The following is a 27,495-nucleotide window of genomic DNA, read 5'->3' as shown; positions in this document are numbered from 1 at the left end:
CTGTATTTTATTGTTTTAACAGTTTTTATTCATAGGGTGACACCAGCGATATTTGTCATGGGTGCCACTTAGCCAGATAAAAGTAAACAACTATTGCAGGTCGTACACTACAGTAAAACTACAACAGTTTCAGAGAGAAGACTGTGTATGTTTATTTATTAACGATTTTTCAAATCATGTTTCTATTTTTGAGACATTAATAACCAAATCATTTTCTAATTGAAGTCTATATCTCTTTTTAGTTTTTATCGTCACCATTGAAGAGAACACTAATTCACATAGGTAGAAAGTGGCGAATGACACTATTGATTTCAAAGCTTCCCTTACTAGCTTAGGATATTTTCTTTTCTTTTCAACCAGAACATTTAAATTCAAGTGTTTCTTTTACCCTTGTGCTCAGGTCAGGCATCTGTACTGACATATCTATAAAAGGATTTAATATCCTTTTATGCCCGTTGTCAGCTTCAGAGTGAAGTTCTGGAAAGTAGCTTAACAGTTCCACTTCCAAATTGTGCAGTCTCTGTACCATGCAAGGAATGAGAACTTGCTACGACCGAAAGTTATACTGCATTTTCTCAACAGTCTTCTGAATGATATGGAAATATTGAATCATCTCTTGTTAAGACGTTGACCACAAATGAAGTTTTGCAAGGAATCCTTCGATTTTATCCTTGGTCGTTATAGTGTTTCTCCTCTCCCACGGAGGCTCTGGTTTAAAATATTTAGGTGGCTAAAAAGATCAGCGAGATATTCTACTTTTAATAGCCAAACAGGGCCACAAAAGTAATACGCATATTCACATTTAGAATCTTGTAAGAACACTATTAGTTCAGCTTTTAGTTCCAGGTGTCGTGTCAACACATTTTCTTTGGAAAGTCACCTGACCTCTGCGTGATTAAGGAGATTTTGATGGAGCGAACCCATGCCTTACAAATGATTCTAAACAGTCGAGTTTGCAACCTTCAGAAGAGTTCACAGTTTTGATCCAGTCTTATCACTTAAATCAGAAGGTAAAACCGTGGCTGCCAATCGATGAAGAACGCAGTGACTCCGAGAAACGTTTGGTATTGTTGATTTTAATTTCGCAACGATCCTACATTCATTGCCAGTTGTAGCTTTATCAACATCACTACAAATGGCTATTTCGTCCAGTCATTCTCGTGGTTGCGGGTGCTTTCTAAAACCATGTCGTACAGACGCTAGAGAGTAATAATCGCAATAACTTCTTTGCAAAATACAATGTCTTCCATGAAACTTTCATCTGCTTCAAAGGGCACAAATACCATAAACTGTGCACAGTCTGGAATACATTAGTCTACATCTACATACCTACTCCGCTACACACACTTAAGTTCCTGGCAGAGGGTCCATCGAACCTTCTTCATAATAATTCTCTGTTATTCCACACTCGAAGAGCCCGCGGAGAAGAAACGAACTCTTAAATATTTCCGTGCAACCTCTGAACTCCTTTGTTTTATTATGACGATCGTTTATCCCTATGCAGGTCGATGTCAACAAAATCTTTTTTCATTCGGAGGAGAAAGTTCGTAATTTAAATTTCGTGAGAAGATCCCACCGCAATAAAAAACGCCTTTGTTTTGAAGATGTCACCCCAAATCCTGTAACATGGTATCATAACCGTGACACTCTCACCACTTCTCGACAACATAAAACATACTGCCCTTCTTTGAACTATCTCCATGTACTCCATTAATCCTATTTGGTAAGGATCGCACGCTGCGCAGCAGCACTCCAAAAGAGGGGGGACAAGTGTATTGTACGCAGTGTCTTTAGTAAATCTTTTGCATCTTTTAAGTGTTATGATAATAAAAAGGAATCTTTGGTTCGGCTTCCCCGCAACATTTTCTTTGTGTTCTTTCCAATTTAAGTCATTCGTAACTAGAATTTATAGATATTGAGTTGAATTTATGGCTTTTAGATTTTATTGATTTATCGTGTAACCGAACTTTAACGGACTGCTTTTCACACTTATGTGGATGACTTCACACTTTTCATTATTTAGAGTCAATTGACAAGCGTTGCACCATGTATCTAAGTCGTTTTACAATTGGTTTTGATCTTATGACGATTTTAACCGATAAACGACGGCTTCATCTGCAAACAACCTAAGACGGCTGCTCAAATTGGTTCCTGAGTCGTTTATATTCTCAGTATGTGTGGGTGTTATGTTATCGAGTTGCACAATGGATTGATCTGACAAGTACCCTTTGGCTCCTGCAAGAAGCAATTTCCATCCCACATTACAACAGAAGTCAGACAGACGCTCCAAACGTTCCAAAAAGAAATGCCTGAAAAACTTTCAGCAATAAATATCTTCTAGAGTCGTCCGCTGTAAGGAAAAGACACAAAAATACATCTATTTTCTTACGTAACTAGTGGGATGTTTGGGAACTGGAGTATTGCTAGTTAGAGTAAGAAAAACATTAAACGAACGGAAAATATTATTTATTGTAAAATCTGAGAAAATCAAGTGAAACTTTTTTTTATAAACTAATACACAAATTTCTGAGTTCTCTTCAGAATAGGAATCCTGTTAATGAAATTTATATGCAAAGGGTGGGAATGCTCTTTTATCCCTTTTCTCTAGGAATATTATTTACTCGGCAGAATGGCTGAGAGCTGCACATACTCAGCTTCAATAATTATCCAATTGCATTTTTCTAAGTACGGTCGAGGCTGTCACGTGAGAAATTTAATGGAGTGACGTGAATTAAGTATGTTATTTCTAATGGAGGAAAGATGGGTCTCGACTACAATATAGCGCATAATACTGTGAGATGCGATGACTGCTGCCTGTGTCGTTCGCAGCTGAAAAATAACAAAACTATCTCTTTCTATGTGGATTTACCTTCGCCGATCGAACTCTCACTATGCCTTGATGAAGTCAAGGACTCCAATCTGCCATTAGTCTAACTACTGGCGTGGTAAACTGCTCACATAACCAGTCCACCGTGACACCACTCAATGTTCGCTTGCAGGCGCTAACTAATACTCTGTCTGTGTTCACATTGCACATTAAGTGTTGCGGCGAACAGTTCATGAAACTGTACGAACATTGGTTCATCACAAATTTTTACATGGAAAACAATGTAACAACAATAATATGCATTTTCTCACCAAAACTAATAGTTGTACTACGGTGGGAGGTTCTTGAGAGCTATGTAGCACGACGTGCACGGATAGTTAGACAGGAACAATACGGTCGAAACAGTTTTAGGTCGTAGATAGAGCAGCTGTCACTGACTTGTCGGTAAGTGAAATAAATCATGTGTGCACATAACGTGAGCACACAGACAAAATTTTCATTTGTCGCAGAAGTACCCGGATCATGCTATATTAGTCGGAGGTGACTCAACCTACCTAGTATAGACTGGGATGTCTATGGATTCATTACATGTGGTACAGACAAGCCGTCATGTGAATTACTTTTGAACACATTATCCTAAAACTGTCTTCAGCAGCTAAATCGACAGCCTACGCGTAATGGAAATATTTTAGATCTGGTAGCCACGAACAGACCAGACCTCATCGACGGTGTCAGTGTTGAGACAGGGATTGGGTTGGGTTGGGTTGTTTGGGGAAGGAGACCAGACAGCGAGGTCATCGGCCTCATCGGATTAGGGAAGGATGGGGAAGGAAGTCGGCCGTGCCCTTTCAAAGAAACCATCCTGGCATTTGCCTGGAGCGATTTAGGGAAATCACGGAAAACCTAAATCAGGATGACCGGACGCGGGATGGAACCGTCGTCCTCCCGAATGCAAGTCCAGTGTCTAACCACTGCGCCACCTCGCTCGGTGAGACAGGTATTAGTGATCATGATGTTGTCATTACGTCTGTGGTTATGAAAGGTAAAAAGTCGGTCAAGAAGGCTAGGAGAGTATTATTTCCAGAAAGAGCAGATAATTAGTTGTTAGCATGCCACTTAGTAAATGAATCAACTTCATTTACTTCCGGTACGATGGTCGTGGAAGAATTATGGGCAATTTTAAACACATTGTAAATCACGCATTGGACAAGTATGTGCCGAAGAAGTGGTTTACGGACGGAAAAGTCCCACCGTGGTTTAACAGCGCAATTCGGAGAATGCTCAGGAATCAAAGGCAGTTGCACTCGCGGTACAAGAAAGATCGGGAGAATGGGGACAGCCAAAAGTTAGTAGAGATTCGTGCTGCTGTAAAAAGAGCGATACGCGAAGCATACAACCACTACCGCCGTCATACCTTAGCAAAAGATCTTGCTGAAAACCCAAGGAAATTCTGGTCTTACGTAAGATCGATAAGCGGGTCGAAGGCTTCCATCCAGTCACTCACTAATCAGTCTGGCCTGGCAACGGAAGACAGCAAAACGAAAGTTGAAATTTTAAATTTAGCATTTGAGAAATCTTTCATGCAGGAAGATTTTTACAAACATACCGTCGTTTGAGTCTCGTGCAGATTCCCGTATGGAGGACATAGTGATAGACATCCCTGGGGTTGTGAAGCAACTGAATGGATTGAAGATAAATAAATCGCCACGTCCTGACGGGATTCCAATTCGGTTTTACAGAGAGTACTCTACTTCATTGGCTCCTTACTTAGCTTGCATTTATCGCGAATCTCTTGCCCAACGTAAAGTCTCGAGCGACTGTAAAAAAGTGCAGGTGACGCCTGTATATAAGAAGGGTAGAAGGACGGATCCTCAAACTTACAGATCAATATCCTTAACATCGGTTTGTTGCAGGAATCTCGAACATATTCTCAGTTCGAATATAATGAATTTCCTTGAGACAGAGAAGTAGCTGTCCATGCATCAGCACGGCTTTAGAAAGCATCGCTCCTGCGAAACGCAACTCGCCCTTTTTTCACATGATATCTTGCGAACCATGGGTGAAGGATATCAGACGGATGCCATATTCCTTGACTTCCGGAAAGCGTTTGACTCGGTGCCCCACTGCAGACTCCTAACTAAGGTACGAGCATATGGGATTGGTTCCCAAATATGTGAGTGGCTCGAAGACTTCTAAAGTAATAGAACCCAGTACGTTGCCCTCGATGACGAGTGTTCATCGGAGGTGAGGGTATCATCTGGAGTGCCCCAGGGAAGTGTGGTACGTCCACTGTTGTTTTCTATCTACATAAACGATCTTTTGGATAGGGTGGATAGCAATGTGCGGCTGTTTGGTGATGATGCTATGGTGTACGGGAAGGAGTCGTCGTTGAGTGACTGTAGGAGGATACAAGATGACTTGGACAGGATTTGTGATTGGTATAAAGAATGGCAGCTAACTCTAAAAATAGATAAATGTAAATTAATCCAGATAAACAGGAAAAAAATCCTGCAATGTTTGAATACTCCATTAGTAGTGTAGCGCTTTACACAGTCACGTCGATTAAATATTTGGGCGTAACATTGCAGAGCGATATGAAGTGGGACAAGCATGTAATGGCAGTTGTGGGGAAGGCGGATAGTCGTCTTCGGTTCATTGGTAGAATTTTGGGAAGATGTGGTTCATCTGTAAAGGAGACCGCTTATAAAACACTAATACGACCTATTCTTGAGTACTGCTCGAGCGTTTGGGATCCCTATCAGGTCGGATTGAGGGAGGACATAGAAGCAATTCAGAGGCGGGCTGCTAGACTTGTTACTGGTAGGTTTGATCATCACGCGAGTGTTACGGAAATGCTTCAGGAACTCGGGTGGGAGTCTCTGGAGGAAAGAAAGCGTTCTTTTCATGAGTCGTATGGCTGGGTGTTGTGTGCTGTCCTTAGGTTAGTTAGGTTTAAGTAGTTCTAAGTTCTAGGGGACTGATGAGCATAGATGTTAAGTCCCATAGTGCTCAGAGCCATTTGAACCATTTTTTTCGTGAGTCGCTTCTGAGGAAATTTAGAGAACCAGCATTTGAGGCTGACTGCAGTACAATTTTACTGCCGCCAACTTATATTTCGCGGAAAGACCACAAAGATACGATAAGAGAGATTAGGGCTCGTACAGAGGCATATAGGCAGTCATTTTTCCCTCGTTCTGTTTTGGAGTGGAACAGGGAGAGAATATGCTAGTTGTGATACGAGGTACCCTCCGCCACGCACCGTATGGTGGATTGCGGAGTATGTATGTAGATGTAGATGTAGATAAACCAGTCATAAGAATTTTCATTTCCATTCTTAATGTGGGATTATATTCCTCAATCTTCGTTACATCGTTTTATACAGAACAATTGTTCTCAAAAACTGATTATGTACATTTTTACTGGGTGGTTATGATTAAAATACAGCTTCTGACAGAGGTCCATTGTGGGCTATAATTATTCTAATGTGTTAAGGCGGAACCGATTTACGCTGTAAAAAGTTAGTTCCAATTCTGTCCACCAGGTGCAGATCGGGTGCTTTGAGTGCAATAAAGACGCATAGAAATGTTTCCACTTGTAATGGATTAGGTGCCAGACAACGAAGAGAAAATTCTGAACGTTGCTGCAGATCATTAGGTTTCAGTTGCTGCACCGTTTACGTCTTGTAAGGGTATCAGTGAAAAATAGATCGCTGAACTTTCCGTACTGTTGACAATGGGATGGACATTTCTCGTGACACTGTACGAGCACTAGCATTACCCGGTGCATGTGCTGAATGGTCAGTTATACCAGTAACAACCTCATTAATAACTTTAACTGTGATAGGACGCCTTCCTCCTCCAGTTGCCACACTAAGGTCAGCTGTGTTTTCGGTTTACGGTGTCATCTTCTTTAGAGCATTTAATGACATCGGGACTCTCCTCAGACCTTTCAGTCGGTGATACTCTTTCAATACAGCACTGTAATTTCCACAGTTCATATAAAGCAGTTTCACTAACAGCACATGGTCTCTCTTCCCTATAACCATCTGTTCACTCACGTTATGGCTTGTCAAATGCCAGCATGGATGTCACACCGTCACGCAAACAGTGTACAGTGCCAGGTTTGCACCTCGTGGCGACGACTGGAACTAACTTTTTGCAGCGTAAATCGGTTCCGCATTAACTCATCACCATACCTACCACGTTTCGCTGCCATACGATAATTATAGCCCACACTGTATCTCCGTGAATAGCTGCACTTTCATTATAATCAGACCGTACAAATCGTTGTTTTCAAGTAACGCTGGGAAATATAGCAACAGACGTTTCAGTCAATATAGGACACCCAGGGCGAACTGTCACAGCCTACATGCAGAGATGCCCAGATGAAGGGTTCTGATATGGACCATTCCTATTTCGACACTGACGATCGGCTCTGTCTTAGATACCGTGGCAATGGAATATTTACCTTTTAAAACCAAAGATTATACGAGTACACATTATTTTAACGTTTGTATAAATAATAGAAAACAAGAGACGAGTACATGAAATTCTCAAAATCATGGTTCAAATGGCTCTAAGCACTATGGAACTTAACATCTGAGGTCATCAGTCCCCTAGACTTAGAACTACGTAAACCTAACTAACCTAAGGATATTACACACATCCATGCCCGAGGAAGCATTCGAACCTGCGACCGTTCTCGCTTCCCACGCCCGGGCTCCCGGGTTCGATTCCCGGCGGGGTCAGGGATTTTCTCTGCCTCGTGATGACTGGGTGTTGTGTGATGTCCTTAGGTTAGTTAGGTTTAAGTAGTTCTAAGTTCTAGGGGACTGATGACCATAGATGTTAAGTCCCATAGTGCTCAGAGCCATCTGAACCATTTGAACCTGCGACCGTAACAGCTGCGTGGTTCCGGACTGAAGCGCCACAGCGGCTGGCAGAAATTTTCACATACAGATATCTGCAGTCCTGAAGCATCAGTTTTGGTTGTGAAACTAAGAAATTGACAATATAATTATTTGTGTATGGTTTAAATAAAATTTAGTCAGAAGTTAACCATCTGAAATGAGGCAGAGCTGCTGCAGGAATGGCAATGATCCTCGGACCCAGCAACAACATGAAGACAAGTTACACATTCATGTCGAACATTAGTCAATGTACGACTGGCTGATCGTCTCCTGGACTCCACTTTCCGTCTGCCGTACACAAATCAGTGTCGACGAAAGTGCCAAGAATATAAATAACATATTGGAAAGGGACAGTACTTCAACAATAGAGGAGGAAACGTTCTGTTTCACGACAAAACAGAAGAAGATCGGTGGTTCATGGAGTAGACGTAGTATTAATAGAGTTTTGCAGATTTATTATCTTCCTTTTCCTTAATTATTTTGCTTTTTTAATATTATTCTTTCATTTAGTAAGTTTATATTACGTGTATCAAGTGATTTTGACCTTTAGCATAAGCTGAATGGAAACTCTTTGGACTCCACACGCCTGGATGGGATAAATTCTCGATTAAAAGAGAATTCTAAGCAGTTACAATTAAGATACTCTCTCTCAAAATGTGTGTGTGTGTATGTGTGTGTGTGTGTGTGTGTGTGTGTGTGTGTAAACAGAAGGAATAAGTGGTCTATAGTAGCATCTAGCGTGCAGGCTATTCGGAGCTAATGCAAAGGCTAGTGTACCATTAAAATTGCATGAATAAATGTGAAAGAAAGATAATATTAATGAAGACTGTGGCAATGGCAATAATTTATGACTATTTAAAGCTATTACAAGTCAATCCTTCTTTATAAACTAATTATTTTGTTTTCTAATATCACTGGCATATGTCGAGCCCTTGTAGCTGTATGCAAGATTCACTAATTTATGTAATGCTATTGATAACAGCCAATGCCTGGAAAACGTGTTACCGTCGAATGACTATAAGCAAAATGTGTCTGTGTTCTATATCTACATCTACATGGATACTCTGCAAGTCACATTTAAGATCCTTGCAGAGGTTTCATCAAACCATCTTCACAATAATTCTCTATATTCCAATCCCGTAAAGTGCGCAGGAAAAAAGAACGCCTATATCTTCCAGTGTGAGCTTTGATTTCCCTTATTTTATCATGGTGATCGTTTCTCCCTATGTAGGTCGGCGTCAACGAAATATTTCCGCATTCGGAGGAGAAAGTTGGTGATAGCAATTTCGTGAGAAGATTCCACCGCAACGAAAAACGCTTTTGTTGTAGTGATGTCCAGCCCAAATACTGTATTATTTCAGTGACACTCTCTCCCCAATTTCGCGATAACACAAAATGTCCTGCCCTTCTTTGAACTTTCTCGATGTACTCCCTCAGCTCTATCTGGTAAAGATCCCACACAGCGCAGGCCTCAAAAACAGGACAGAGAAGCGTAGTGAAGGCAGTCTCTTTAGTAGATCTGTTATATTTTCTAAGTGTCCTGCCAATAAAACGCAGTCTTTGGTGGGCCTTCACACAACATTTTCTACGTGTTCCTTCCAATTTAAGTTGTTCGTAATTGTAATTCCCAGATATTTAGCTCAACTTACGGCCCTTAGATTTGACTGATTTATCGTGTAACCGAAGTTTAACGGATTTCTTTTATCACTCATGTGGATAACCTCACGCTTTTCGTTATTCAGGGCCAATTGCCAATTTTCACACCACACAGATATCTTTTCTAAATCGTTTTGCAATGTGTTTAGATCTTATGATGACTATACTCGTCGATAAACGACAGCGTCATCTGCAAACAACCTAAGACAGCTGCTCAGATTGTCCTCCAAATCCTTCATATAGAAGAGGATCAGCAAAGGGCCTGTAACACTACTTTGGGGAACCCCAGATATCATTTCTGTTTTACTCGATGACTTTCCGTCAGTTACTACGAACTGCGATCTATCTATCTCTCTCTCTCTCTCACTCTCTCTGACAGTCACATAACCGATAGGATATTCCATAAGCTCGCAATTTCACTACAAGCCGCTTGTGTGGTACAGTGTCAAATGCCTTCTGGAAATCTAGAGATACGGAATTAATTCGAAATCCAATGTCAATAGCACTCAACACTTCGTGTGAATAAACAGTTAGCTGTGTTTCAGAAGAACAATGCTTTCTAAATCCGTGTTGAGTGTGTTTGTCAGTGTACCGTTTTTTTTTTCGAGGTAATTCATAATGTTAGAACACAATATATGTTCCAAAATTCGGCTGCGTATCGACGTTAATGATATGGACCTTGAATTTAATGTATTACTCCTTCTACCTTTCTTGAATATTGGTGTCACCTGTGGAACTTTCCAGTTTTTGAGCACGGACCTTTCGTCAAGCGAACGGTAGTATATGATTGTTAAGTATGGAGCTACTGTATCAGCATACTACGAAAGGAATCTAACTGGCATACAGTCTTAACCCGAAGACTTGCTTTTGTTAAGTGATTTAAGTTGCTTCACTACTTCGAGGATATCTACTTCTACGTTATTCGTGTTGGCAATTGTTCTACGAATTTCGGGAGGCTGTGTATAGTAACCCTGCTTTGGCAGCACTGTCGTCGATAGTTTTTCCATTGCTACTGCACAGAACGGCATTGATTGTGTCTTGCCGCTAGCATACTTCAAATACGACCAGAATCTCTTTCGATTTTCTGCCATGTTTCGAGACAAAATTTCGTTGTGGAACGTACTGTAAGCGTCTCGCATAGAAGTCTACATCTACATCTACATTTATACTCCGCAAGCCACCCAACGGTGTGTGGCGGAGGGCACTTTACGTGCCACTGTCATTACCTCCCTTTTCTGTTCCAGTCGCGTATGGTTCGCGGGAAGAACGACTGTCTGAAAGTCTCCGTGCGCGCTCGAATCTCTCTAATTTTACATTCGTGATCTCTTCGGGAGGTATAAGTAGGGGGAAGCAATATATTCGATACCTCATCCAGAAACGCACCCTCTCGAAACCTGGCGAGCAAGCTACACCGCGATGCAGAGTGCCTCTCTTGCAGAGTCTGCCACTTGAGTTTGCTAAACATCTCCGTAACGCTATCACGGTTACCAAATAACCCTTTGACGAAACGCGCCGCTCTTCTTTGGATCTTATCAATCTCCTACGTCAACCCGATCTGGTACGGATCCCACAATGATGAGCAATACTCAAGTATAGGTCGAACGAGTGTTTTGTAAGCGACCTCCTCTGTTGATGGACTACATTTTCTGAGGACTCTCCCAATGAATCTCAACCTAGTAAATTTCTAACTTCTGTAATAGATCGCCAATCTTGGAGATTTTGCGTCCGTTTAAATTTGGCATGTTTTTTCGTTGTTTCTGCAACAGTGTTACGACCCTTTTTTATACCAAGGAGAATCAGTTCCGTCGTTTGTTAATTTATTTGGTATAAATCTCTCAATTCATGCAGACACTATTTCTCTGAATTCACTCCACATCCGGTCTACACTTATATTGTTAAATTGGAAGGAGTGGAGGTTGTCTCACAAGAAGGCGTCAAATGAATTTCTATCTGCTTTTTTGAATAGGTCTGTTTCTCGTATAATTTTGGAGGGTTTTGGGGTTGCAATATTCAATCTCGCTACGAACAACCTTGTGCTCACTAATCCCAGTGTCCGTTTTGATGCTGGTTATTAGCTCAGGATTATTTGTTGGTAAGAGGTCAAGTGTGTTTTCACAACTGTTTGCTATTCGTGTAGGCTCGTGAACTAATTGCTCGAAATAATTTTCAGATAATGTGTTTAGGGAAATTTCGTATGATGTTTTATGCGTACCTCCGGAATTAAACATGTATTTTCGCCAAAATATTGAGGGTAAATTAAAGTCACCACCAACTATAATTTTATGAGTCGGGTTCGTGTTTGAAATCAGACTCAAGTTTTCTTTGAACGTTTCAGAAATTGTAACACTCAAATTGGAAGGTCGCCTAAAAGGAACCAATCATTATTTCATTCTGGTTGCCAAGAATTATATCTGCCCATATTAACTCACAGGAACTATCTAATTCAATTTCACGACAAGCTAAACTATTTCTAAAAGCAACAAACACCCCACCGTGAACTGTGTTTAGCCTGTCCTTTCGGATAACACTTTTAATTAATTTTGCAATTACATGTCAATATTTCTGAATGATATTCAGTGCCTAGTAGAGGAACAAAGAAAGGATATTAACGTAGGCTTCATGCTCGTAGAGACCGACCTGTATCTGCAAGAGACGATTGTTATTGAGCAATAAGGAAATGCTCGTCCTGGCCTCTGAAATACCTCTAACTATATTAAATACTCGTATACCAGCTGCACAAATGAAGTCCCGAAGTATGAATGATCGAATCTGATAAAGCCGTAGTGTGATCAAAATTAATAACAGAGCGTCCAATAATGGTATATGAATGATATGCGGCATAAGTACACATCCTACACAAACTCTGTAAAATGTGACTCAGTAGAGGAAAACGTTATTAACTCTGAAATTTGATGGAGGAAGTTATCTGCGTAGGAAGGTAATAACATACGTATGTGAAATGCAGCGTCTGTTCCTTTCTTCCTCCTTTTTCCTTTTTATTCGTCGGAAGTTAGCTCGATAGCTTGGAGTAAAGCGCATTCAGAGCAGTTTACTGTTCTGCTATAATTGGCATATCCTTCAAATCAAATACTGTAAATGGAAATTTCTTCTCCTCACAGCGATAAAATTAAAAACACACTGTCCAAACGGATTTAAATGAACTTCTACGTTCTTTTTGTGAAATGTAATTTACTTCCAGTGTATATGACACGGCAACGTGGCTATCAAAAGCTTCATAATATCTGACGTCACAAACGGCATCCTCCACCCACTCCCCCTTTTGCACTAAATTAATATGATACCCGAAACAGTTATACCATTCACTTTGACTGAAACAGCAGCAGTTAACTGAAATCAGAACTTCAGCTATCTAAATGCCTGCTTAATTTCGGTTCTTACAATCATTCACTATTTCCTTTCTTACAAACTTCTAACTCATCGATCAGACTGAAATACCGTCAGTAAAAGACACAGCAAAATGCAAATCATTTAATATATTTGTGGACTAATAACGTAATTTTCTGGTTAGGTATGCTGTTTTCATGAAGTAACTATATCTAATTGCAGTTTCCACCCTCTTCTTCACAGTAGATACTTGATTGGTTCTATTGACAAAATAATTTTGATACTGGTGTTACACTGAGAATATTTCCTACCTTGTATATGATTCTAACTCACACAAATAAATCTAAAGAATTAACTGCATTGCCGTTAACATTAATCAGTTTCGATGCAGTTCAATAGTTTTTTAACCTGTCTTCATTGGTGACAGATCAACTTCGCATGAATCAGTCAAAATTTTGCACTAGCCTTTCACAAGATTACCCAGCACGAATGTCAGTTACACACAAGAATTAGGCATAACGCTACGTTCTATTCCTGTCCTAGAGTAAATAAATTATTTATACGTATTTCTTAATCATTCCTATTCTTTTGTTCTGCTCCAGTTGCTTTTCCAGATTATTTTATAAGACGCAAGAGTCGTTTATTGTGCTTACGATGTTACCATTATCAACAATGTTCCCTTGGAATCCACTTCGTGATTGAATTCAGCTGCTTATAAGTTTTTTCTCACTTAAATTTAAATAGCAAAATAATGTATCTCCCAATATTTTGACTTATTACCTTTACAAAAAGCGCACTTCCTATATTTCAGCATATAACTTTGTCTTGGAACTTGCGTGCATAATTGAAAATCATATAACAGCTGATGACTGCTGTGACAAGCAACCAGATAGTGGTTTTAGTTATGCGGTCAACAATACTATTGATTATTATTGATACAATTAAGCAGCATTACTAGTTTAAATCTTTTCCAGTACTAATTGATCACGAACTGTGTTTATTTTCTCTTCATTGTGAATGTAGGGTAGCTAAATGCTTGTGAAGACAGTTAGCTTCTTGTTCAGATACCGTTCTTGCCGGTTAAAATTCCGTGGTAACAGTACTTCTTTGCATAATAAATTATTTGCGGTTTTCCTTGCCGGTACCAAAGTGAAACATATGACAAGGAAGGCGTAATCAGTATGTGGTTACTAAAACTAAATCCATTGTGTTTATTCGAGATTTTTAAACTAATTTTTATCAGAGCTAATACTAATTAAGTTTCTAACAATCTCAACTCTTTCTAGCTTGTGAAAGCGTGATAGTGAGGGAAGAGTCCTTCACTGAACTCCTGAAAGTGATAGTACAGTAGATTGCGTTACTGCGTCAACTGAATAAATATTACTTCAACCTAAGCGACATTTTGCTATTTTGGGGTCATATCCACGATTTATCGCTTTTGGGACCTCGATGTCAAAGTGCAGATATGACATCTCGAAACGTTAGGTAGTATTACAACCGTTCTCACTTTCGGCACTTTAGTGATTCAGTCTACTACACTGACTGTTTTTGTGTTTCACATGTCTAAAACTATAGGAGCCCATCTGCATTTAAATAAAAAATACTGCGATCGATCAGAATATTAAAATCAACCACAGTGAGCAACGACATCTCATTTGTAACATACTAGACTCGTATTCGGAAGGATGGCAGCTGAATTCACCTTCTGGCTATCCACATTCAGATTTTCCGTGATTGCACTTAATCACGAAAAGCAAGAAGTAAAGAGCCTGTGATCTGCAGTCAGTTCTATTTAACCTTGTGTTCTGAGAAACAATGACGGATATATGTGCAGTCAGCAACAGTGATGTAAGTGACAGAAAAGTGCACATGATCTGTTGTCGAGTCTCTCTAACCTCGTGTTGTGAACAATAAAGATAGATATATTTAAGTAGGATATCAAGAATCATTTTGGACCTCCCTTAAACCTGGGATCGAGAGGCTCCTCCCACGCATCTGAAAATTTTGGTTTTCGACGAACTTTCAGCGTACAGAGAACGTGATGACTACATGGATATGAGATTAATTGGTGATTTTCGTGGTGTATCTGCCTTGGTATCAGAGTAAACTTCTCTGGAGGCTCAAAAGGTAAAGACAAGGAAAAAATTCAAAATACGCGATAGTGAATGGTGAAAACTGGATCGCATACTTAAGTTACTCTTGTATGTCGTCTCATCAATTCGAACTTGAGAGTACGACATAGCGTTCATACAATCACTCCCAGACCGTTTCTCAACCGTTTCATTCTATAATACGTTGGTTTCCATCCAGTGGTCTGCTCACCACCTGTGGTCCACAAAACCTAAAAAGTTGTCCGCGTAAAACTTAAAATTTCAGACTTTCATTGCTTTTAAATTAGTAATCCCTTGTTACTCGGGTGGTGCAGCGCCACGATCCCGTGAGTTGAGCGCGTAGGTGGCTAGGAGGGCAAGTAATCGACGTCACAGCATAGCACGAGCCAGTCACTCAATCGTAGCACCCTTTCTTTTGTCTTGCTTGGCGGTGTCAGCGATTCTCTTTGGATGCTTTGTGGTTCGGTGGTCTCAGTAGTTTAGCTGACCGTTACTCCCAAACATTCTTATCGATTTGTGACTTATGTAAAAGAAGTATGTACAATTTTCTTCTTGTCAAACTGTTTGAATCAAAACTTAGTATTACAAAACGGAGTACAGGCTTGAGCATGTCTATGTATGAGTGTATTACACAAAGTTCACAACACTTAGGTACATTTCCTTGGCCACCCAATTACACTGAAGCGCCAGAGAAACTGGTATAGGCATGCGTATTCAAACACAGAGATATGTAAACAGGCAGAACACGGCGCTGCGGTCGGCAGCTCCTATATAAGGCAACAAGTGTCTGGTGCAGTCGTCAGATCGATTACTGCTGCTACAGTGGCAAGTTGTCAAGGTTTAAGTGAGTTTGAACGTGGTGTTACAGCCGGCGCACGAGCGATGAGACACAGCATCTCCAAGTTAGCGATGAAGTGGGGATTTTCCCGTACTACCATTTCACGAGTGATCTGTGAATATCAGGAATCAGGTAAAACATCAAATCTCCGATATCGCTGCGGCCGGAAAAAGATTATACATCCTGCAAGAAAGGGAGCAACGACGACTGAAGAGAATTGTTAAAACGTGACAGAAGTGCACCCCTCCGCAAACTGCTGCAGATTTCAGAGTGCTGAGCCATCAACAAGTGTCAGCGTATGAACCATTCAACGAAACATCATCGATATGGGCTTCCGGAGCCGGAGGCTCACTCGTGTACCCTTGATGACTGCACGACACAAAGCTTTAGGCCTCGCCTGCACCCGTAAACACCAACACTGGACTATTGATGACTGAAAAAATGTTGACTGGTTGGACGAGTCTCGTTTCAAATTGTATAGAGCGGATGGACTTGTAAGAATATGTAGATAGCCTCATGAATTCATGGACCCTACATGTCAGCAAGGGACTGTTCAAGCTGGTGAAGGCTCTGTAATGGTGTGGGGCCTGTGCAGTTGGAGTGATATGGGACCCGTGATACCTCTAGATATAACTATGACAGGTGAAACGTACGAAAGCATCCTGTCTGATCACCTGCATCCATTCATGTCCATTGTGCATTCCGACTGACTTGGGCAATACCAGCAGGATAATACGACACCCTACACGTCCAGAACTGCTACAGAGTAGCTCCAGGAACACTCTTCAGAGTATAACCACTTGCGCTGGCCACAAAAATCCCCAGACATGAACATTATTGAGCACATCTGGGATGCCTTGCAACATGCTGTTTAGAAGAGATCTCCAGCCCCACCATACTCTTGCGGATTTATGGACAGCCCTGTAGGATTCATGGTGTCATTCCCCTCCAGCACTACTTCAGACACTTGTCGAGTCCATGGCACGTAATGTTGCGGCACTTCTGCGTGCTCGTGGGGCCCCTAGACGATATTAGACAGGTGTACCAACTTATTTGGCTCTTCAGAGTTGAATATCACGTTACATAGCGATATGCAATTAAAAATGAAGATAGTGAAAGTATATTTATTTGTCATTATATTTTTTATTTGTTTTATTGTGAAAACTAAGTTATTTTTAAGCTTATGTTCATAATCCTTCTCCTTGATAGCACTTCTGTTTTATTTTCAGAAAATGGCGCCTAAGAGAGAATATGACAATAGGTACGTTAAATTCGAATATACTTCGGTAGAAAGTAAGGGATGAATAAAACCACGGTGTGTTGTATGCGAAACCGTTCTCGTGAACGGTTCCTTAAAGCCATCAAAATCAAAGCGCCACGTGTCATCTTAATTTCTCTGACTGAACACCAGAATTCTTTGCAGAAAATGTAGAGAATCTGGCGAAAAAAATTAAAATCAGGCCTAACGGTAAAATATTCGCGTCATCGGAGAAAATTCAGTAGCGTCGTTTGAGACATTGATAGCGGCATCAAAATATCCTCACGCAGTAGGAGAAACATCTGTGAAACATCTTTTGCTCAAAGATGTCGAAGAAGTTTTAGAATTTTTCGAAGGAAACCCGTATCGAACAACGCTGTAAAAACTCGAATTGAACTAATGTCAAATGATATAGAGGAGTATCTTGTCTCAACAGTTACGAAATCGGCATTGTGCACTGACGAATATTCCTAATAGTAGCTCCACGAATAAATTCCTCAGAATATGTCAGTCAGAGAGTCTTACTCTCCACCAGTGATATGAAGTTATACAAAACTGAGGTGACTGATATGCAGTCTCTCTTGATAGGAAGTCAGCTAGAGTTATAATACTGAGTATTACAATTCATTTATTTCGCTTGAAGCTCCAATTAGTAGCAGCCTGTTAATCGATGTGGAGAGCCCCAGCTTTGATGTGCGGCCGTGGACGCTTACTTCCCTCCCGACCGCGAGGCCGGCTGGGCTATTCCGTTAAGATTAGCGGAACCGCTCTGCTCGAAAACAAAGCTTGCTTCTCAAATTTAATGTAAGGAAATCCCCAGGCCTTAAGACTGTCAGTCGTATACAGCTGACACCGCTTGAGAGTGCAGGATGGCCCCAAAACATGGGATTTTTCCACTTTAGGCAAGTGGAAAGACAACAATAATGCGTGTAGTTTTTCCACTTGACATGCAAGCTTTCCATCCGTTAATAACAACGTAGAGAGCGATGGAGGTAGTCAGAGGCAGACAGAAAATTATATGAATGCATGGTGTCTGTCCTTTCGGACATGTTCGAAAGGACAGACACCACTCACTGATATAATTTGACTGGCCTAACTGGGCAATGAATCCAACATCTTCAGTCCGGATGCACAAATATGTCCGACTTCCTGTGGGAATCTCAGAGAGCGAATATGGAGGAAATCGAGAGGGACTGCGGATAGGTAGCGCTCGTTGGGAATGTGAATCGGCTGTGAGGCGTACCGAGATAGTCTGTGCAGCAGTAATAACGCTGTGTCCCGGATGGTGCAGTGGTTAACACACCTGCCTAGTAAGCAGGAGATCACGGGTTCGAATCCTGGTCCGGTGCACATTTTCACTCGTCACCGTTGATTCTGCGTAATGTCCTGATACAGCTGACAGCAGTGATCCCCTCTCTTCCTTTCCTTTCTTACCCTCTCCACCTTCGATTTCCATATAATAAACTGATAACTGTTGTAACCGAGAGCACCGGTGGAAGGGACGAAAGTAAATGTTAGAACTTGAAAGGAACCCCACCACTGGCTGGACAGAGTGAAGTGGGAGTCGAGAGGACATTTCCGCCACGTGAACAACTAGTAGTTAACCACAATAAAAAAAAATGGTTCAAATGGCTCTGAGCACTATGGGACTCAACTGCCGTGGTCATGAGTCCCCTAGAACTTAGAACTACTTAAACCTAACTAACCTAAGGACATCACACACATCCATGCCCGAGGCAGGATTCGAACCTGCGACCGTAGCGGTCGTGTGGTTCCAGACTGTAGCGCCTTTAACCGCTCGGCCACTCCGGCCGGCTTAACCACAATACACAAAAGTATAGGAAGTAGAAGTTTATAAAAGTAACACAAATTCTGATTCGCTATAGTCCATCCTACGTAACTGGAAAGACAGCTTGCCCTCATAAACCGTACCAAAATTGTAAATCTCATAACTTCAGAAGACACTCTTGTCGCTGCCGTCCTGTAAGACTTTTGTTGATGACCTCGTCCAAGAAGCGACGCTCTGCGACACCTGCTGTAGCTGTCTACCGCCATCATCCGGAGCAGCCCTCGCGAGATTTGTAAGTGTCACACTAGGCGCGTAATACTTGCAGCCATCTCACGCTTCGGCATCTCAACCGATAACATGGTGAGACCGAACCAGCAGCAAATAAGGCGTATGAAAGTTTACTGGACGAGCAATGCTCAATAGCTTTCACTTATTCCAGCTTAGAATCCAGCTTCAGGCTTGCATTTGTTAATGACTTCATATCAGCTACAGTAATGTGCGATGCATTTTCATCTCCGTGCTAAGCATTAGATTCACTTAGCTGCTTCCCACTGTTTTCACAGTCAGTCATAAGCGGCTCTTTAACTTTACAGTCAGATAGCGTTAGCGAGTGTTCGATTTATTTTGAAGCCTGATTGCACTTCGATAATCTTTAACATTTGTATGTTAGATAGCATATCACGAGCCATTAATTTCAATTTAATGTCAGATTGCTTGGCAGGTGCCACTACCCTTATTCTAAGCACATTTGAATACTTCGACAGTAAAATTTTATGCAGTTATGTTCTTGAATGCAATTAATGAATAAATTGTATAATATATCAACTTAAAACCATTCTCTCCGTTCATTTATCAACAAAGCCATCTACGCCATGCTTCGCTTTCCAGTGTGATGAATCGACTGACATTTCTAACTGTTGTCAGCTATTCGTGTTCGTCCGCTCTTTAGACCAGGACAGCATAATCAGAGAATGCTCTTATGGTCGAAGTTCTTTTGATGACATAGTTTTTTTTTAAACGCTTGTATTTAAGGAGATGCATTTGACAACATTTACCACATTTATTGCCAGTTGCGTGGCTTCATGAATGTCTTAATAACACCGTGCAGTGGTCACAAATGTGGTATATGTTGTCAAAAGAATCGCTTTAAACATACTCAAAGAAAAAAGTGCCCTGAAATGGTTCCGACCATGAGAACCCTCTCTTTCATTCTTTCACATATAAGTTCGCTGGCAGTCGAAAGGTAACTTGTTAGGAATGTTATATGAACTCAGAGGAGTGAGTGAGTTGTCTCTGGGTGAAAAAAATTGAAAGCCTTACTAGAGCACATTTTGCCCTGACATCTCAGATGCGTTAGGCATAACTTGTGGATCTTTTAACACACTTGTATAAGTTGAACGTGCCATTACAAAGTTCCGATAACAGACATTTAGAAGGCATTGAAAACGTATTTGTCTTTGACAATAAACTTCGTGTCTTTCTTTGCATACTTCAGTAATGAATGGACAAAATTGGTGAAAACATTTATTCTGTTTTCACGACATTAAAAGTAGTCGTTGATGATGAAAGGTATGACACGATTAGGCTTGTTTCACATCTACCCAGCAGCCGGCAGCCGACACCGGCTACCCGGTTGCGGAGGTGAAGAGCTTACGGACCGTTTCACACCTAACCGACAAACGACGTGGCCGGCTGGACGACAGCCGACAGCCGGGCCGATGCCGTGGGATGCCGGCGGCCCCCACTGTGTCGGCCCGGTGCCGGCTGTTGTGGGGAACACCCGGCGCGTGTAGTGGGGCAGGCAACAGAGGGCTTCTCATCTACTGTCGTCTGCCGATCAGTTGCGTTTTGCTTTGTTCTGGTGGTTCAACTTGTTCTCAAGATTTCTGGTGTGCCATGGCGGGAATCGATGTCGAAATTCTGATAACATTAGTGCAGGATCGACCAGTTTTATGGTACAAGACTTTAAATACAAACCAGGAATGCATGGATCGAAGTCTGCAAAGAATTGAACGAAGGTTTTGAACGGATGTGTGACAAGGATAGAGACAACTATGGTAAGTACATATCTTTATTTTTTATGTTAAATCCACAAGATTTTTTATAAACAGTGGTACATAAAATTTTAGATAATCTCCATTTCACAGATCCTTCATCCACAACATTTTTTACAATCAGTGGCACATTAAATTTTAGGTAATTGCCATGTCACAGATCCTTCAGGTGTTATAAAAAAGTCCGTCATGATTCTTCGTACATTATTGGCAGAAATTCCCCCACGTGCACGTTCACTTCTTGTTATACTTTCAACGGGTTCGATTCCCGGCGGGGTCAGGGATTTTCTCTGCCTCGTGATGGCTGGGTGTTGTGTGCTGTCCTTAGGTTAGTTAGGTTTCAGTAGTTCTAAGTTCTAGGGGACTTATGACCACAGCAGTTGAGTCCCATAGTGCTCAGAGCCATTTTTATACTTTCAAGTCCAGTTATGGACAGACTGTCCTCGGGGTTGTACCCTTCGTTTTTAAGAACAACATTGTGCAAAACAACACATGCCTTAACAATGTCAAGAGCAAAATCGGGTTTTTAATTTATAGCTCTGTGGAAAATCCTCCATTTATTAGTCAGTATCCCAATTGAACACTCTACGAACCTTCAGGCACTTGAAAGGCGATAATTGAAGGCTCTTTTAGCAACTGTTAATTGGTGTCCAGAGAAAGGACGTAGAAGATGTTGATGCAGTCCAAACGCTTCATCACCAACCAAAAACCGAGCGAGGTGGCGCAGTGGTTAGACATTGGACTCGCATTCGGGAGGACGACGGTTCAATCCCGCGTCCGGCCATCCTGATTTAGGTTTTCCGTGATTTCCCTAAATCGATCCAGGCAAATGCCGGGATGGTTCCTTCCAAAGGGCACGGCCGACTTCTTTCCCCGTCCTTCCCTAATCCGATGAGACCGATGACCTCGCTGTCTGGTCTCCTTCCCCGAAACAACCAACCAACCAAAAACTAAGGTACCTTTGGAGTTACTGTATTAGGAAGGCATCTGTCTTCAGGAATTACCGCCGGCCGCTCTGACCGAGCGGTTCTAGGCGCTTAAGTCCGGAACCGCGCTGCTGCTACAGTCGCAGGTTCGAATCCTGCCTCGGGCAAAGATGTGTGTGATGTCCTTAGGTTAGTTAGGTTTAAGTAGTTCTACATTCTAGGGGACTGATGACCTCAGAAGTTAAGTCCCATAGTGCTCAGAGCCATTTTGAACACAAATTACCAACTTCTTTTCCATCAGTGATTTCCACAAAGAACATTCTTTAAATATACTAGAATCACCCTCTTCGCCCTAACTGCCGATATGTGCGTTGATAAAATTATAGCCTGAGTCTGCCACAGCCATCAGCACTATTGATGAATATCCTTAGTAATTCTAATACATTGAGTTAGATGGATGGACGATACGAACATGCTTTCCATCTACAGCCCCCACGCAGTGAGGAAAATTTGCTCTTTGCTCAAATTTTGCAGCAATGGTTTCGAAGTCTTCTTTGGTGGGTAGAGGCATATATTCACAACGTAGACACCAAATAGCTTGACACACACATCTGACTATTTTACTGATAGTGGAAATGCCAACTCTGTAACTGTAATGAAGATCTGTGAACGTGCAGCCACTGGCCAGATATCTGAAAAGAAAGTTTCAGTATTTTAGAATGTCTGTGTAGCTTTCTGGAAAAGTAAATTTAATATAGCATGTGCTGTAACGTAAGCAATAAAACGAACTATCCTACATTAGGCCCAATCCATGCACAGTGATCTAAAATCGGAAAGTATTCCTGCATGAACATCACGGATCTTGATTAAATTTTGTATGAACATAGACACATATCCCCAATGACCAATGGCAATGTTTAACATTAACCAATTAAATACTTCTGGAAATATTCGACCCTATCGTGCACCTTTCAACAGTCCGCCCTAGTTTTCGACAACGTTGAGATATATCTCTGGCAATATATTTGTGAAAGAAAAATATTTACGACATTGTACGTTTTGGCCTTCTTACCTGAAATAACAAACAAAATTGCATGACCAATTTTCATAAAGGCGATTTGAAAAGAAGACTGACGAAAAAATAGTCGCTTGAAAGAAGTGTGACGTCCGGCTTTTCATATGTCTAGAAGAAGTTGCACGATAAACCTTAAACTTCGTGTGTAATAACTTATCAACATACGGTTTTACAATGCAAAATTTCATTCTTCTACTGCTTTCCAATACTTTTTATATTGTGGGCAACACTGGTTTTCTAAAAACGTTAATTTCTAGACCACTAGACACTTTAATTTTTCCGGCTTTCATAACGGTTTTATATCAGACAGGTTGAAAACCATTAAACTTCTTTTTGTAAGTATAGTAGTGTGATGTACCTCTTCAGCTAGCATTTTTGTTTCAGGCAAAGTAGTTATGAAGAAGTGGGCGAATATTCGCGATTCTTTCCAAAGAAGCGAGAGGATGTGTAAGTCATCTCTAAAATCTGGGAGTGAGAGGCAACCACCCAGAATGTACATATACAGCCAACAGCTTCACTTTTTGAAGAAAACAATAGAAGCACGTCCGACTGCCGACAGTTTCTCGCTGACTGAAAATGCGACCGCGGAAAGACCAGTTTCTGATGACACTTTTTCCTTCACTGACGATACTCAGGATCCTGAAATGTAATGAGACATTCACAGAGGAAGTGCGTAATTCTGAGATACCGAAATCACGCAGTAACAAGAAGAGGGAGTTTGACCCTGTAGAGGTAGAGCTGATCAATGCACTTCACAGAAAATCCAATCGCCATGTCTTTTTTCAGCGGGATAGTTCCAACGCTGGAAACATTTCACGACGATGAAGTAGTCGAGTTTCAATTAAGAGTTCTGCAGATGGTTTCTGAAATTAAACAGCGTAAAAAGTCATGGGATAAAAATAAGCTACGGTCGCAGGTTCGAATCCTGCCTCGGGCATGGATGTGTGTGATGTCCTTAGGTTAGTTAGGTTTAAGTAGTTCTAAGTTCTAGGGGACTGATGACCACAGATGTTAAGTCCCATAGTGCTCAAAGCCATTTGAACCATTTGATAAAAATAATACTGCCGCTCATCCTAGTACATCACGTGAATACACATATTTACCCCTTTATGAGATACAACCAATTACAAATGCAGAAGTCAATAGGCAACGACCCACAACCGACACGCAGTGTTACCAACAAGCAGTGGAGCAATTTTCTGGGACATATTCCATATCCTCTACGCCATCACAAACCTCTGAAAATTCGTGTGCTGGGTCGTTGAATTTTTAAGCTATGTTTCAATTTTTAATATGGTTACAAAAATGTACATCCTTCAGAATAATAAAATTTTTAAAAATTTTACTATTGTTTATCACAGTAACCTGATTGTAATTGCCAACATTTGTTTAGGCTGGATACATTCTCGGAAGGACGTGTTGCGGCTCTGAGTGGAAGTCTTCATTCGATCATGTAGATCGTCAAAAGTTCGTAAACTCATCCGAAAATAATTAAAAAACATATCTTCATCTCCCCTTAATTCCTCAAAAAGAACAAAGAATGCACCCATTTCGTCTCTTCTCACATTGAGGGGATGAACCCAATGCAACCTTCTTCTTCTCTTCAAACGTCTGTACAAGACAAGCCACGTTAATAACTGGTTGGGCTCCATTTGTCGTCTGAAAGCAACTGCTGGCGGAAGGAGGGCGCGGCACGGCATGCCGTGCTGCTGTCGGGTGAGTGTGAAGAGACGCGGCTCTTGTGTCGGCCCGGCAAGAATGCCGGCTTCTCGGCTGCCGGGTAGATGTGAAGTAATCCTTAGGGCAGACATCCAAGGAAACATCAATGATCATCCTGATGAATTCAGTCATTACTTCCCAGAACACAGCTGCTAAAGTTGACCAAAAAGTGAATCGTAACCCTTTTAGCATTACTGCTGTAGAAGCTGCAGAAGGACTCCAGGAAGAGCTCACTGATTTCCAAAATGATATACGCTGTAAGGACAAATTTGAATCTGATTTTCTTGAGCTGTTTTGGTGTAAAAAGTAATTTCATACAGTAAAATTCGAGAAATCGCCTTACGCTGTCTTAGGCTCTCCTCCGCAACTTATTAATGCGAACAAGGATTTTCTGCTTTGTTAGTAATTTAAAACAATTCCAGGAATCGATTGAAAATAAGTGATGAAATGCTTGTAGCTCTGAGGAGTAATGTTAGCCTCAGGATTACCGAACTTGTACAGAAGATTCAAGCTCAAAACTCACATTGATACAAACCGAAATAAATTATCTATTAATAATATTTTGTTTTCAAATATAATGGTACTGGTAACGCATGCTACTTTTGAGTTTGATGAAAATGTTAAGAGTTTTGTTTAAACTTTTTTTAGATTGATACAGTTTATTTTTCTTGGAACTTCTGACCTCTGCTGAGAACAAAGTAATCAAAGTAATCCCTGGTCAAAAAAAGTTTGGGAACTGCTATTCTAATAGCACATGGGAAAAATGACTAACTGAATCTTTCTGTGCGACCTATCATTTCTCTTATTGTTATTACGATGATCATTGCGCCCTGTGAAGGTAGGTGTCGAAATATATTGGCTTTAAGAGGAGAATGTTGCTGATTGAAATGTCGTGAAAAAGTCTCGCCGCAAAGAAAAACGCCTTGGCTTTAATTATTGCCACCCCAAACTCGCATACCGTATCCATGACACTCTCTTCCCTCTTGCGCGTTTATACAACATAAGATGCCCGTCTTTGAACTTTTTCAGTGTCTTCCGCCAGTACGCCCTAGTACGGATATCACACCGTGCAGCATTACTCCAGAAGTGGCCGGACGAAAGTAGTGTAGGTGGTCTCTTTAGTAGACCTGTTGCATCTTCTAAGTGTCCTGCCAACAAAACGCTGTCTTTGGTTCTTCTTCTCCACATTGTTTCCTATGTTATTGTTCCAACTTCAGTTTTGAGCCTCTGTAATCCCTAGGTATTTAGTTTAATTTGTGTAATTTATCGTGTAACCGATATGTGACTTATTTTTCTTAGTACCCATACGGAGTACCTTGCACATTTTGTTGTTTAGGGTCAGCTGCCACTTTTCGAGTCATACAGATATCTTAACTAAATCATTATACAATTTGTCTGATCTGCTGATGCCTTTAGTAGGCGGCAAACGAATGCATCATCTGCAAATAACCTAAGATTTGCTTAGAGAACGGCAGATATCACTTCTGTTCCGCTAAATGACTTCCCGTCAATTGCTACGAACTGAGACCTTTCTGACATGAAATCACGAATCCAGTCACACAACTGCGCTGATACTCCATACACACGCAGTTTCATTAGAAGTGGATTATGAGGAATACCCTCAAAAGGCTTCTTGAAATATAGACCAATGTGACATCCCAGCAGTATATCTATAGGCATTCCAGGCCATTATGGCCTTAGATAGCCAATGAATCTGCAGGGGTTAGTGTGGGTTGCCTACACGCAGAGGCAGGGTCAACGACCCCGAACTCATGACGCTGGAGGATTACCAAAAAAAAAAAAAAATGGTTCAAATGGCTCTGAGCACTATGGGACTTAACATCTGTGGTCATCAGTCCCCTAGAACTTAGAACTACTTAAACCTAACTAACCTAAGGACATCACACAACACCCAGTCATCACGAGGCACAGAAAATCCCTAACCCCCCCGGGAATCGAACCCGGGAACCCGGGCGTGGGAAGCGAGAACGCTACCCCACGACCACGAGCTGCGGACGGAGGATTACAGGAAATGCAAAAGTCCAGGATGCCAGATGGCGTTAAATTAAAAAAAATGCAACATGGAATTGTTGGGAAATTTAAAAACTGGCAAGAACTCTAAGACGAAGGAATCAGGTCAGTTGTTCTTTGTTCCTCATGACCTCTTCCCCTCTCCAGCCAATCATTCTGCAGAATTAAAACGAGACAATCATTCAGAATGCAAATGCAAACATCTGGCGCCAAGTTCGAAGATATACCGTAAGAAATGAGGTAACCTTGGCTTGAAATGGTCCAGAGTCAAAGATATACTTTACTTTCGAAATTCACAGAAGATTCAAGCTCAAAACTCACATTGATGCAAACCGAAATAAACTATCTACTAAAAATCTATAGGCTCTCTGGCTCAGCCGCTGTTGTGGCAAAACACCTGAAGGAAAATTTGGAAAATATTTTGAGTAGATTTCCCGAACATGTTATAGTTTTAGGTGGAGATTTTAATTTACCAAATATAGACTGGGAGACTCAAATATTTATAACGGGTGGCAGGGACAAAGAATCCAGTGAAATTTTTTAAGTGCTTTATCCGAAAACTATCTTGAGCAGTTAAACAGAGAACCGACTCGTGGCGATAACATATTAGACCTTCTCGTGACAAACAGACCCGAACAATTTGAAACAGTTAACGCAGAACAGGGAATCAGCGATCATAAAGCGGTTACAGCATCGGTGATTTCAGCCGTAAATAAAAATATTAAAAAAGGTAGGTAGATGTTTCCGTTCAGCAAAAGTGACAAAAAGCAGATTTCAGAGTACTTGACGGCTCAACACAAAGTTTAATCTCAAGTACATTTAGTGTTGATGATCAGTGGACAAAGTTCAAAACCATCGTAAAATATGCATTAGATGAGTATGTTCCAAGCAAAATCATAAGAGATGGAGGGCTATGCGAGAGGCGTTCAACGAATTCGAAATCAAATGGCTCAGAGC

General features: G+C 41.1%; 1 protein-coding gene and 1 non-coding gene across 2 annotated transcripts in view; both read left to right on the top strand.

Annotated features, from left to right (window-relative positions):
• The window catches only part of LOC126184288 (uncharacterized), a 480,787-nt gene that overhangs the window by 311,092 nt on the left and 142,200 nt on the right, over positions 1–27,495 (top strand). The gene's annotated exons all lie outside the window — the stretch shown is intronic.
• Trnat-agu (transfer RNA threonine (anticodon AGU)) lies at positions 18,221–18,294 on the top strand. Its single transcript has one exon. It is a non-coding gene; the product is annotated as a tRNA-Thr (tRNA).

This window comes from Schistocerca cancellata, chromosome 4 (genome assembly GCF_023864275.1).
Source record: "Schistocerca cancellata isolate TAMUIC-IGC-003103 chromosome 4, iqSchCanc2.1, whole genome shotgun sequence".
NCBI lineage: Eukaryota > Metazoa > Arthropoda > Insecta > Orthoptera > Acrididae > Schistocerca > Schistocerca cancellata.
Note: the sequence above shows the minus strand (reverse complement) of the source record. Positions and strands in the feature narration are given on the sequence as shown.